At 42.7% G+C, this 12077-nt stretch overlaps 1 protein-coding gene across 3 annotated transcripts in view; it reads right to left on the bottom strand.

Annotated features, from left to right (window-relative positions):
- The window catches only part of TMEM255B (transmembrane protein 255B), a 66263-nt gene that overhangs the window by 21086 nt on the left and 33100 nt on the right, over nt 1-12077 (bottom strand). The window lies entirely within an intron of this gene.

Below are 12077 nucleotides of genomic sequence, written 5' to 3'. Positions count from 1 at the left end.
AGAATGCACGCATGAGGTGGAAATGAAGTGATAGACTACAAGAAGGTAAGACAGACTGAACTATTTCAGGCTGCAGGTAGAGGACCAGTCTTTGTAATGCTTTCACACCTTAAAATGTCCCTACAAATAAGAAAACAATCACAGCAGTGACTTCCGGTGGTGCGCGTCTCCGGGGCGAGAAGGGATTCGGCCAGGAGCACGAACCCAGTCCGGCAAACAGGGGGTAAAGGGGGTGCTAGAGGGCGAGAGCACCCCAGAAACACGTCCGGAGGGTGTCCGGAGTTACAGGGAGCCAGCAGAGACCGGTTCGCACCGCTGTCAGGTAACCCTTGCGAGGTGAGGAAAACAGCGGCGTTGAGCAGTAGGTCCTAGGCAGCCATTTCCTCCCCCCCGAACAGCGGACAGCCCAGTCCTCGCCGGAGATTAGCGCTCCACTTCCAAGAGTAAGAAACCCGGGAACGGACTTAAAGTGAAGGTTTAACAATTTTAAAAGCTGGAAAAAGCTAAAAGTTGGAAACTAAAACCCGGGGAGAGAAAAAGCGAAGCTACAGGGGTTCAGCCGTTACCAGGGATCGGCGGAATCGCAAAGAAACTGCAGAGCAGAGATAAATGTACTGAGTTGCTACCAGTGTCTATTTTGTTTCCCTGAAAGACTTCTAAATAAAAACAGCTGGCCCTCTTTAAAAAGAGGTGTTTAAACAGGGAACAGAGGACAAAGTTAGTATTTTAAAAACCATTTGTTAAAACGGAAGGGACGCTGAAACGCCATCTTTACCGCATAACGCCTAGCGGAAAAGCGGAAAAGCGGAAGGGAAGCGCCAGCGGCGCCATTTGCAAGAACAGAATATACAGAATATACATAACTGCAATCCAATAATACGGATGTACCTGTTCTACAGATGTACCTGATCTAAAAAACTTCGTGGATGTGTTCCTATCCGTCTGCTCAACGACTGGAGATGATTGGGTGATAATCTCCTGCTTTGGACTGCCGGATTGCTTGATCTGCCTGTGCGGCGTGTCTGCCTCCAGAACCCAGCAGTGATAGAGACAGCCATCTAGTGGACAGAGCGTTTACTGCGATCAGAACTTTCTATTTCGACGCTACCTTCTCTATCTGTTTCTTCTGCCCCTGCAGTCCGGCGCCCGCCCCCCCCCGGTTTCCCTCTCCCCCTCCTTCTCCCTCCCTCCCTCCCTCCCCCTCTTCTCATCTTCCCTCCCTATGGTTTCTTTCAGGTAAAATGGATTAGGGATTTTGATGGTGAAATTTTTTATCTGTTAATTTTCATCTGTTAATTGCAAAACTAATTCTCCTGATAAAAATCTCTAAGAACTTACTGTGCCGATCGAAAACACACACCTTATCGCGAATATAAGATCTCCAACTTCTTGAACTCCAACCTCTTGAACTCCTTTGAATTTTAAGACTTTAGGACTTTTACTGACATCCCCAAGGATGCAGCACGGCGAAAAGAAATAAGATGACCTCTTTGCAATTCAAAGACTGCTAAATGACTGTTAACCAAGCCGAACTCTGTGCAATTTAAAGACTGTTAAAATTGAGGGCTGGGATTAATCAAGCAAACAGGTAACTGCTTAGGAGTGCTGTAATCATATTGTGTTTTAAGTTCAGGTTACCTTCTAAATTTAAGAATGTCAAATACTGGGAAAAGACCCGAAGGGGGAACGCCAGTGGATAGGAAGGGATCAAAGCAAGAAGGGGATTTCAGAGCAGAGATACTGAGAATGTTTGCGGAGATAAAAGAGAGTGAGAAAAGTGTTGAGCGCAAACTAGAACAAGTAGAACACAGAATTGGGGAAGTGGACAAGAAGTTAGATGAAACAGTCAATGAACTGAAAAGTCAAATGAAAGAGGTATTTAGGAGGACACAGACAGTGGAGGAAGGTCTGAAAAAGACAAAAGCAGAACTGAAGGAAGTAAGACGCGAGGAAGAAAGAATCAAAGCTGAGATACTGGATTTAAACAAAAGTCAAGAGGATTTAAAAGACTGGATTGCTATGAACGAATTAAGACAGAGGGAGGCTAATCTTAGGATGAGAGGTATACCTGAAGCTCAAGGGGAAAATATAAAGGAGAAACTAACAACAGAATTAGCCCTCTGGTTGGAGTTACCAACAGAAGACGTAGAAAAGGCAATACAATCGGCTTTCAGATTAAAAGCTAAACTTCCAAAGAATAAAAAATTCATAGGAGACTGCCTAATTATATTTAAAGATAAGGAAATAAAAAATAAGATTCTCCACAAGAACAGAGAGAAAAGGTTAAATATTGGAGGAAACAACATAATAATTTTCAAAGACATTCCAGTTAGGCTTCTAAAGCGTAGAGACTCCTACAAAGAATTAGTACAGATACTCAAAAGAAATAATATTGAGTTTAAGTGGGAGTTTCCGGAAGGCGTCTCCTTTACATATAGGAGTAAGAGACAAAAATTGACAAATCCAGGAGAAACAGATAAATTCCTAAGGAAATATAAAGAGTTGAAACCGCAAAGAGAGGGGGGGCGGGACGGGCGGGGACGGGGGGGATCTGGGGGGGGGGAGGCGGGAGGCTCGGGGGGAGGGGGGGAGGGAGGAGGGTCTGAAGAGGAAGCTTAAAAGGAATCAATAGCTGTTTCTTTTCTTTTTTTTTTTTCTTTCCCTCTCCCTTAATTAAATCGCAATGGTGTTAAAGGTATTTAGTTGGAATATTAATGGGATGAATGATAAAGGAAAAAGGAACCGAATTGAGCATATTCTGAAGAAGGAAGGATTAGATATTATTTGTCTCCAAGAGACACACATAGCGAGGAAACACAAAAGAACTCTGATTAATCAAAGATTGGGGAATGAATTTATATCCTCAGACCAGAGTAAAAAGAGAGGAGTGGTTATCTATATAAATAAACAAATCGAAGCGAAACTCCTTTTCAAAGATGAAGAAGGAAGGATATCAGCAGTACAAATAAATTGGCAGGGAGAAAAGATAATAATAGTTGGAATATATGCGCCCAATGTAAATAAGTCAGAATTTTACGGAAGGCTGGAAGAAAGGCTATTCGACTACGCCGACCAGAAAATTATACTATTAGGTGATATGAACGGCGTGGTGTCGTTAGAATTGGACAGATTGAGGGACACAAAGGGTAAAGAAGGGAAGCTACCTAGAACTTTTTTCTCTTTGGTCCAGAACTGCAATTTAGCAGACATTTGGAGGTTCAAATACCCCCTAGAAAAGCAATATACCTTCCATTCAGAACCTAACGATTCATCATCAAGACTAGACCAGATATGGGTCTCGAAAGAGCTAGTCCCAAGATCTGTACGGGTGGAGATCCAGGCCAGAACTATTTCAGATCACAACCCAATAAAAATGGAATTGAAAGGGCAGGAAAGCAGACTAATTAGATGGAAATTGAAGGACTATCTGCTGGATGACCAAGAGGTAGTAGAAAAGGCTCAAAATAGATTAAAATAATACTTCGAAGATAACTTAGGCAATAACACAAAGCCTAAGGTGGTATGGGATGCAGGTAAGGCGGTGATGCGGGGTTTCTTTATTCAACAGAGTGCAATCAAGAATAAAAAAAGGGAAAAAGGGAAAAAAGAAATTATACAACAATTAGCAGAGAACGAGCAGAAACTAATTAAAAACCCAAAAAATAAGAAAATAAAAGAGAATATAAAAGTCTTACAATCCCAATATACAATGTTGATAAACAGAGAGATAGAATGGAAAATTAAAAGATTGAGACAGAGGAATTTCGAACATGCCAACAAAACGGGGAAGATACTAGCTTGGCAACTGAAAAAAAGAAAGGAACAGAATACGATAAATAGGATAGTGATGGAAGGAGAAGAGATAAACAAACCTAAAGAAATAAGGAAAGCCTTTTTGGATTTCTATGGAGGACTTTTTAGAAATACAGAAAAGAATAAGACGAGGGAAATAGAGAGATACTTAACATCTAAGAATATAAATAAGATCCCCGCGGCAGATAAAGAGAAACTAAACGCCCCGATTGAGGCGGAGGAAATAAAAGCAATAATAACAGACTTAAAAAATGGGAAAGCCCCTGGCCCAGATGGGTTTACTAGTAGATACTACAAAGAGATGGAATCGGCTCTGCTGAATCCTCTACAAGAAGTAATGAACAATATTTTGAAGGAAAGAGAAATACCGGAGACGTGGAAGGAGGCACTGATCACATTAATTCCAAAGCAAGATTCAGAATTAGAGCAAATTAAAAACTACAGGCCGATTTCTTTACTAAACGTAGACTATAAGATCTTTGCGGGAGTCCTGGCAAGAAGATTTAAAGCCATTTTGGTAAATAGTATCCATAGAGACCAAGCCGGTTTCTTGCCGGGTAGGCAAATGAAGGACAATTTAAGAAATATCATAAATATTATAGAATATCTAACAGAAAGGTGTGACAAACAAGGTTTACTGCTATTCGTGGACGCTGAGAAAGCGTTCGATAACGTAAATTGGGAATTCCTACTGAAGCAACTGGAATACATGGAAGTGGGTACTGAATTTTCCAACGGCATAAAAGCAATATATACGGAACAAAAAGCAAGACTAATAATAAACAATGTGGAGACGGAAGAAATAACAGTAACTAAGGGAACAAGACAGGGATGCCCACTGTCCCCACTGTTATTTATAACGATATTAGAGGTTCTACTAAAAGCCATTAGAGATAATAAAGAAATTAAAGGCATCAGGGTCGGCCAGCACGAACACAAAACTAAAGCTTTTGCAGACGACCTGGTCGTAACAATGGAAGAACCACTGGACTCAACAAAAGAGGTACTCAGAGAATTTGACCAATTTGGGGAGGTAGCAGGCTTTAAATTAAACAAAAGAAAAACAAAAATAATAGCTAAAAACATGCAGGCAGTTGAAATCGAGGAATTACAAAGAGAAATAGGAATAGAGGTAACAAAGAAGGTGAAATACTTAGGGATATGGGTAACGCCAAAAAATATAGACTTATTCAAAAACAACTACGAAACGGTATGGAAAGGAGTTAAGAAGGATATAGAAACGTGGGGTCGGCTTAGACTGTCATTATGGGGTAGAATAGCCACAATCAAAATGTCGGTACTTCCAAGAATTTTGTTTCTCTTTCAAAATATCCCGATCATTAAGGGTACAAAGATATTTAAAGCCTGGCACAGAGACATTTCCAGATTCATCTGGCAGGGGAAGAAGCCGAGAGTAAAGTTTAAAATATTGACGGATACGAAAGAAAGGGGAGGCTTCGCCCTACCTGATTTGAAGATATACTACGAGGCATCTTGTTTATGCTGGGTAAAGACATGGATAAAATTAGAAGATGGGGAAGTGCTAGACTTAGAGGGTCACGATAACCGATACGGGTGGCACGCCTATCTGTGGCATGGGCGGAAGAAGGGCCACAAAGGATTTGGGAATCATATATTCAGGGGCCCTCTGTTGGAGGTTTGGGAAAGGTATAAGGAAATGTTAGAACCCAGAACACCCCAATGGTTATCTCCATTAGAGGTAATGGCTATCAAAAAGATTAATATGGGAGCCAATTGGGCAACCTACGAACAACTGCTAATGAAGGAGGAAGGAAAGTGGAAAATGAGGCCGTATGATCAGGTTAAATCTCAAGTATATGATTGGCTACACTACCACCAGATAAATGATATGTTTAGGAAAGATGTCAAAGACAAAGGCTACGCCGACAAAAACTCTAGATTCCAAACCGAGATCTTGGGGAATAACACAAAAATATTATCAAAAATGTACAAGTATTTACTGGACTGGAACTTAGCTGACGAGGAGGTTAAGGCGGTAATGACACACTGGGCTAGAGATCTCGGCCGCAATATCTATTTTGAAGAGTGGGAAAAACTCTGGAAACAACATCTTAAATTCATGGCCTGTGTGTCACTTAAGGAGAACCTAATGAAAATGTTCTATCGCTGGTACCTGACCCCGGTTAAATTAGCCAGAATGTATGGATCCTGCAATAAATGCTGGAAATGCAAGGAAAGGGAGGGGACCTTCTACCACATGTGGTGGGAATGCCAAAAGGTCACAGGGTTCTGGGAGAGTGTACATGACGAAATGAAAAAAATGTTAAGATACACCTTTAACAAAAGACCAGAGGCGTTCTTGCTAGGTTTGGTAGGAAAGGAGATAAAGAAGAAAGATTACAAATTGTTCCAATATGCAACAACGGCAGCAAGGGTCCTAATAGCAAAAAATTGGAAACAGGAGAGTGTACCGACAACGGAGGAATGGAGATGCAAACTATTAGAATATGTGGAGATGGACAGGATGACATGTAAAATTAGATATACAAAAGATCAGAGGTTTGTTGAAAATTGGGAAAGTCTTACGAAATATCTGGAAAGCTTAATCGACGAACAGATAACACTAGTAGGTTTCCAAGGTGCTCTGTAAGAGGTAAAGGGTAATGCCAAAAGAAAATGGACGAATGAGAATGACTTATGGCATTACAAATATGGAAATGCGGATTTATTGTTTAATGTTATTTTGGACGATTCGTGGAATGACTGAAGGAAGTCAATTTCTTTTCTCTAAGTGAATAGATACGAGTTTTGATATAGTTTGTTTTGTGCTTTGACTTTTGTAAACTAATAAAAATTACGCATGAAAAAAAAAAAAAGAAAACAATCACAGCAGCAAACTGGCTAAAGCAGATGCTCTCTCAGCAATGTGTATGTTACTTGCAAGTAGCTTTGTTTTGTTTTAATTTAAAAAGTGCCACATCCCACATGCAAGCCAGAAGTGGCATAGCCTATTTTACCACCTCACTTTTCAACGATCATCGTTATGAAATGATACGCTTCTCTCTTCATAAACTCACCTTCATTGCTAAGCTTATCTTTTGCTACGCTTATCGCTACTTATGATGCTGAATAATAATAATGAAAAATTCTCAAGCAGTTCTGCTATTACTGCTTTGCATAGCCAAACTCTCACTTGTTGCTGATAAGTAAGGTAAAGGTAAAGGTACCCCTGCCCGTACGGGCCAGTCGTGTCCGACTCTAGGGTTGTGCGCCCATCTCACTTAAGAGGCTGGGGGCCAGCGCTGTCTGGAGACACTTCCGAATCACGTGGCCAGCGTGACGAAGCTGCTCTGGCGAGCCGGCACCAGAGCAGCACATGGAAACGCCGTTTACCTTCCCGCCGGAGTGGTACCTATTTATCTACTTGCACTTTATGGGTGCTTTCGAACTGCTAGGTGGGCAGGAGCTGGGACCGAACGACGGGAGCTCACCCCGCCGCGGCGATTCAAACCACCGACCATGCGATCGGCAAGTCCTAGGCACTGAGGTTTTACCGACAGCGCCACCCGCGTCCCTTGTTGATAAGTACTGTACATCTATAATGGAAAACCCCTGTATTTATTATTAAGTGCTGCAGCTCAAAACATTCATCATATACCAAACAGGAATGAGCCCATGGGAGGAGAGATAAACCATTACAATGGAAGTGTGAGTGGGAAAAGGAGAGACCATTTGGCAGCCAAAGCCCAAGAGCTGCACCATTTCCTCAGCTTTATCACGGCCACTGGTCCCATCACCTCCTGGCAAACAGAAGGGGAAGAAATGGAGGCAGTGGCAGATCTTACCTTCTTGGGCTCCATGATCACAGCAGATGGTGACAGCAGTCACAAAATTAATAGACGCCTGCTTCTTGGGAGAAAAGCAATGACAAACCTAGACAGCATCTCAAAAAGCAGAGACATCACCTTGCCAACAAAGGTCCGTATAGTTAAAGCTATGGTTTTCCCAGTAGTGATGTATGGAAGTGAGAGCTGGACCATAAAGAAGGCTGATCGCCGGAGAATTGATGCTTTTGAATTGTGGTGCTGGAGGAGACTCTTGAGAGTCCCATGGACTGCAAGAAGATCAAACCTATCCATTCTTAAGGAAATCAGCCCTGAGTGCTCACTGGAAGGACAGATCCTGGAACTGAGGCTTCAATACTTTGGCCACCTCATGAGAAGAGAAGACTCCCTGGAAAAAAAACTCTGATGTTGGGTAAGATTGAGGACACAAAGAGAAGGGGACGACAGAGGATGAGATGGCTGGATAGTGTTCTCGAAGCTACCAGCATGAGTTTGACCAAAGTGTGGGAGGCAGTGGAAGACAGGAGTGCCTGGCGTGCTCTGGCCCATGGGGTCACGAAGAGTCGGACTCGACTAATCGACTAAACAACAACAATCAATGATTCTGCTTTGTTTGTAAAATCAAAATTGTTTAGCCACAGGCAATAGGCACACTGATTCCCCCCTTCTCACCATTTCCAATGTATGGTTATCCCAGTGTCATCTTAATTTTTGTCTGTTTTGGCACCTTCACCACCTGACTATATGTAATGATAAACTATAGCACTTTTACTCTTTTAGTGTTGTTTTGAATGGTGGAAAGGAAATAATCCTTTACCCGTTCTGGTGACCATGTGAACAAGGGGATGCTTCAAGGACTTTAAAGAGAAACTCATTAAGAGATCTTTATGAATAGCTCCCCCCCCCCCCCCGGCCGGGAAGAGATTCTATAGTTGGGTAGCTACAAAACCCTTTTCTCATTAGAGAGCCATTGTAATTGTAGCAAGTGCGACAGCTAGAATAGACATGAATGAATAATGAACACCCAGTACCCATGACATAATCATATCTCCTCTAGTGTGACAGTCCTCGAGTGTCGTCTCAATTACAGCAGCGCTATTACGGAGGCACCGACCTTTGGAAAGAATAGGTTGACAGGGCATAAATTGTGAGGCTTGCTGCTTACTGCAGCGATAAGGTGCCTTAATGACCGAGGACTGAGCACCCTTGCAAGAACTCGGGTTTGGAAAAAATAAAAACTACTGCAGAGGTGGAGTCCACATTTCAACACAGTTGTGAATGGGGACAGGGAGTTTGCTGCATGGAAGACATGACATAGTATCCACAGGATGATTATTGATCCTGTTTCACCACCCTGTCACTAGCTGACAATACAGGTGCCTCAACGCCAACAGCAACCACTCAGGCAGAATGTGATGAATTTCAATCACTGAATACCCTTTTACCAGGATATTAAATCTATTTTGCTGTTTAGTTGCCATAGTAACAAATGTCACAATTTTTGTGCGTTATGGATGGAGATGGCACACGAAACCTGTTCGGGAATTCTCCCATATATTTGTCTCACAATGTACACAAAAGAAAGATGAGGTTATTTTCCTCCGCTCTCAGGATTAGGGAAATCTGGATAGGAGTCACAAATTCCCCCAAAACTAACCTGGTCTCTTCAAAATAAAAAAATTCCTTCCAGTAGCACCTTAAAGACCAACTAAGTTAGTTCTTGGTATGAGCTTTCGTGTGCATGCACACTTCTTCAGATACATTTCTGAAGGTAGAAGAAGAAGTGTGCATGCACACGAAAGCTCATACCAAGAACTAACTTAGTTGGTCTTTAAGGTGCTACTGGAAGGAATTTTTTTATTTTGACTATGGCAGACCAACACGGCTACCTATCTGTAACTGGTCTCTTCAAATAAACCTTATCACATAAGCAAGCCTTTCCTAAAAAGGACAGTTAAGTCCAGTTGTGAACGATTCTGGGGTTGCGGCGCTCATCTCGCTTTACTGGCTGAGGGAGCCGACATTTGTCCTCAGACAGTTTTTCCAGGTCATGTGGCCAAAAGCCTCCCCCTTATGAGAGACTACAAACTTAACCCCCACTTACTTTGGAGCTAGCCCCATTGCATTCAATAGGACTTATTTCTGAGTAGACACTTAAATTGTTATATTTATCCCGCCATTACTCAAAGGATATCAAGGTGGTGTAGGAGGTTCTTGTGCCTCTCCATTTTATCCTCACAAACCACCCTGCGAGGTACCTTAAGCTGAGAGACCGTGACTGGCCCAAGGCTACCCAGCAAGCTTCATGGCTGAGTGGGGATTCGAACTCTGGACTCCAAGATCCTAGTTCAACACACTAATCACTAAATCATACTGACTGTCTAGCATGATTAGGATTGTACTGTAAACTGTTGTCGGAAAGAGCAGTCCCTTCTGAATCGAAGCTCAAAAGCTTTAGAACAGCATTCCTAAAGCGGTCTGTCAATGTTCCTCCAAGGTGCCCTTCCAGAAAAGTTAGAAGGCTTATCTGTTAAGCCCAGCAATGTTTACTCTGACTGGCAAGCACTCTCCAGGGCTTCAGGCAGGGGTATTGCCTGCTGCTCTCTGCACAGGCCTTTGGTAGTTAAAAAGGAAAAGCTAAGTCGATAAATTCTATTGTTTACTCTTTTAAAATACAGTCGTACCTTGGATCCTGAACACCTTTGCGAGTTGAACGTTTTGGCTCCCTAACGCCGGTTTGCGAACGTTCTTTGGAACCTGAACGTCCGACGCAACTTCAAGGTTCAAGGGCAGTCATGTTAGAACAACGAATAAGAAAGGCAACTTCACAGCAGAGGTGGTTTTAGGCAACCGGTGCAGCCAAAACAATGCTGCCGAACAGAACACAATAGGCTGAAGGCTGAATTTTAGCACTGCACAGGTGCTGCTGAAATTTGAGGGCCCAAAGTCCACCACTGCTTCAGAGGGTGTAGGGACTAACTGGCCTTAAAGCCAGCGGATGAGACACATCACCACTACTATGCTGGAGCAGCTGAGTGTCTGTTTTCTGAAAGCCAGCAACTGGGAATGTTGAAGTCGTTAGAAAACATGTTCCCCTGCCTGTCTTAACACATGGACTAGGAGGTGGTCGGATTAAGAACTTTAGAGCCCTTTGCACTTAAAAGATTTTGATCCCATATATGTGTACACACACACACACACACACACACACACACAATAATAAGCCATAAAATGAAAACCTATTTTTCAAAATGAAAGAAAACCTACAGTGAGATGGAAAACGATGCTTATTTTCGTATACTTCCACTTTATTCCATGATATGAACAATTTAATTACTAGCTTTTATCTCAGAATTTGTAAACCGAAAGGTGGAGTTGCTGGTTCATGGTAAATCTGGCAATGGAAAGTTTCTGTGGTGCCTGAGCTTTGGCTCAGAATAGCCACGAACACCAGTTTAGCGTCCAGGCAACTATTCCCAGGTCTGCGTTCTCTGGAGCAGTTGCAGCAACAGGGGGTCACTCCCCCTCCACCAGTTTCTGTACCTCCTCCCGACGGGCTGCCTGCATGCAGTCGGAGACTACGCCTGCGTGGAATCTTCCTCTGCTCATCCCTCTTCAGTCTCCTCCTGATTCTGGGAGACACTGGTGCAGGAGAGGGTGGAGAAGTACCTGACCCTTCACGTGCCTGACCTGCACTTTCCTCCTCTTTTTCTGACCCATCCTGTGCTCCAGAAATAAGCTCTATAGAAGAGTTGGAGCATGTCTTCTTATGTCACCTATCTTACGATCGGCTGGGTTTCTTAGATCCAAGAGGTGGGATTAAGGCCTGTTCTAAGGCCTGTCGTTTGGTATAAGGGAGGACTGTTGCATGCTCTGAGGTTTGGGAGTGCCCATCACAGTCATCCCTAGCTCTCACAGACACCTGTGATAATGCCCAAAGAGTACCCGAAGCATCTCACCAAAACAACATAGTTCAGCTTTTAAAATCTTGCTTCCTTAGTCAATACCAATGAAACAGAACAATAAATCATGGCCATATTTTGGTATTGTTTGGTATCAGCACTTTATGAAGAGCATATCACCCATCAAAATAGTTTATGAAGGGTTGGGTTTGTAGCTTAAAGTGAGAGATTCACCATGTGTGCCTCCTACAAAAATCTAACATCTGCAGGAATAAAACTGCACGTGCGCTGTATAATTGCACAGGCAGGCAAGTGACCATCACTACATTACTATGTTTTAACTCAGTGGTGCGGATAAAAAATCCATGAAGTTCTCCATTTCTGAAAAGATGAGGCAATCCATTATAACACGTAGAAAAGGCACGCAAGTGTAGCCTTGATCTTTTTTGCATGCTCTGAGCAATAGGGAACTGTAATGTTGTTGAGTGGGAGGCCATTTGTAGGTTTGGGGACCTTAAAAAATAAGAATAACCCC

The sequence above is a fragment of the Podarcis liolepis genome (assembly GCF_965112155.1).
Source record: "Podarcis liolepis genome assembly, chromosome: 4".
NCBI classification, from domain to species: domain Eukaryota; kingdom Metazoa; phylum Chordata; class Lepidosauria; order Squamata; family Lacertidae; genus Podarcis; species Podarcis liolepis.
The sequence above is the reverse complement of the archived record's forward strand: the minus strand, read 5'-3'. Positions and strand labels throughout refer to the sequence as shown.